Here is a 2,120-nt window from a genome sequence, read left to right as displayed (position 1 = left end):
AAATGGTGAAAGTGAGTTAATGCTAATAAATGCATGAGATAACTCTTCATGAATTTTGAATTTTAAATTTTAAATTTTGAATTTTGAATTTTGAATTCGGAGATTGTAACTCTTAATGAGATGTTACAAAGGTGAAACCATGCAACTGTTGGTGAAACATGCTGCAGGCCAACCATTATGATTATTGGAAAATGACATTGTTTCACCAAGGGTCGCTACCTTGTGAAACAATATCAACATGGCCTATAAAAGCATAAATCCGGATTCAGAATACAACACACAAAATCCGAAAATCCTCTAAATAATTCCAGACGCTCTTCGCTGCATTCGAGTTTTCGCCGGTCTTGCGCAAACTCGATAAGGTTGAATTATCCTGGGTATTCCTGCATCAGAACTCTAAGACAATCGAGAGTGCTTGAAATACTATAAGAAAAGTGTTGCGTTCACGATTCAAGCCTGGATCCCTTTAATCTTTCTGAAATTTGTAACAGATTGGAGTGAAAAACCTTTGAGCTAAAATGAGGTTAGCTTTTATAATAATCTCTCTCTCCAAAATTAGTTAGAAACTCAACTTAAATTCCAATGAAATTCAATCTAAATTCACTCCAAATCCACAAAACAGTTAGGATTCTGTTACGAAATTCCTTCTAAATTCCAAATGAAACTCACTTGCACAATTTGGTTGATTAGTGTGAGTTGGGTTGAAATGAACAGGTTATTTAAAATCCAAATTGAAACTCAAATGGAATGTTAAATGAAATTGAAACTCAAATGAAAATGGAATGTTATTTTTTTTTTGAGTTAGTATTTCTTGGAAATTCTGCAGGATTCTGTCAAACTCGGTTTCCCGTCATCTGGTGTGGTAAGTCTGCAGTGGCTATGAGTTTTTGGGTGACTTTTGTAATCTGCATATTCGACATTGATTATGTCGCATCCCGCTTTGGTTCCAATGTGAATATTGTAGGTAAAAACAAATTTTCTAAGCTTTTGTTCATGTATCCTATTCGAATTACTTGCTTTGAAATCATGTTGATTAGGTTGCTTGAAATCATGCTAACTATGCTGTTTAGAAACATGGACTCGTGTATGGAATGGAGAGTTTAACTTCTATTTATTGACCTGTTATGAAGTGTGAGTCATTAGGTTGTTAAACTGAAAGAGTCGGATGAAGTTAATTGATTCAATGTTAGAAGTTATTAACCTTGTTATCGGTTAGTTGGATTATTTACTTGTTTGTTAGTCGTTTTCTCTAATTGAAACATATGTCGTTAACTTGAAATGGATTCTTGTTAGGTTAACCGTTGCAAGTTGAAAGTCTATCATGTAATGGTTTCCTTAAAGCTGACTGGTTCTGCTCTTTCAGGTGAAAATGCATGGCTCTTGGAGGTATGTCATGGTGATGGCGGCCGCATGCAGTTCACATCAAAGTCATTGGGGATTAAAGGCCAATGGTTAAGGCTGGCCTTTGGTGTGGAGTTTGTAGTGGTAATAGGGAAAATTAAATGAGTCATGGAATATGTATTTTTTGTATTGGATTATGATATGAATGTTATGAATGATTTATACTTGAATGTGTAGATAGAAGTATTGTGATTAATGGAGATCGGATGTATGATATTTGAATGATGAATGTTTTAGTTTTGTATTAAAATTTCAGATTGTAAGTGGTTAGTATAGGATTAGAATTTGGTTGTAAAATTACAAGGAAATGAATGTTATGAATGAATGATTTATTAAATGAATGCTATTGGTCAATCCTTCATGGTAATGGTTTGAATGTGCGTAGAACTGAAATGGCTTACATTTTGTTAATTGTTTGAAAGCTTGAATGCATATAGGATGGGATGGAAATTTTGGATATAGATGAATTGAAAGTTGTATTGATTTATGATGGAATGGAAAGTATATATAGTATACTTATTTCGGTAATATGTATGAAAAATGTAAGTTTAATTTAGATGATAGTCATGGAAAGTTATGAATGAAATTTATGGAAGTGAATTAAAATGGAATGGTTATTGAATGCTAAGATTGGAATTTGAATGGATTAAATGGAAATGACTTATGGTATACTGATTGGTTTCAAATGGATGCTCGTTTTATCATGGCTTGAAATTGTG

At 33.0% G+C, this 2,120-nt stretch overlaps 1 long non-coding RNA gene across 1 annotated transcript; it reads left to right on the top strand.

The window, feature by feature from the left end:
• Positions 1-523: 523 nt before the first annotated feature.
• LOC127073733 (uncharacterized) lies at positions 524-1,738 on the top strand. Its single transcript, XR_007785842.1, has 2 exons — positions 524-964; positions 1,364-1,738. It is a non-coding gene; the product is annotated as an uncharacterized LOC127073733 (long non-coding RNA).
• The last annotated feature ends 382 nt before the right edge of the window (positions 1,739-2,120 follow it).

Source organism: Lathyrus oleraceus, chromosome 4 (assembly GCF_024323335.1).
Source record: "Lathyrus oleraceus cultivar Zhongwan6 chromosome 4, CAAS_Psat_ZW6_1.0, whole genome shotgun sequence".
NCBI classification, from domain to species: domain Eukaryota; kingdom Viridiplantae; phylum Streptophyta; class Magnoliopsida; order Fabales; family Fabaceae; genus Lathyrus; species Lathyrus oleraceus.
Note: the sequence above shows the minus strand (reverse complement) of the source record. Positions and strands in the feature narration are given on the sequence as shown.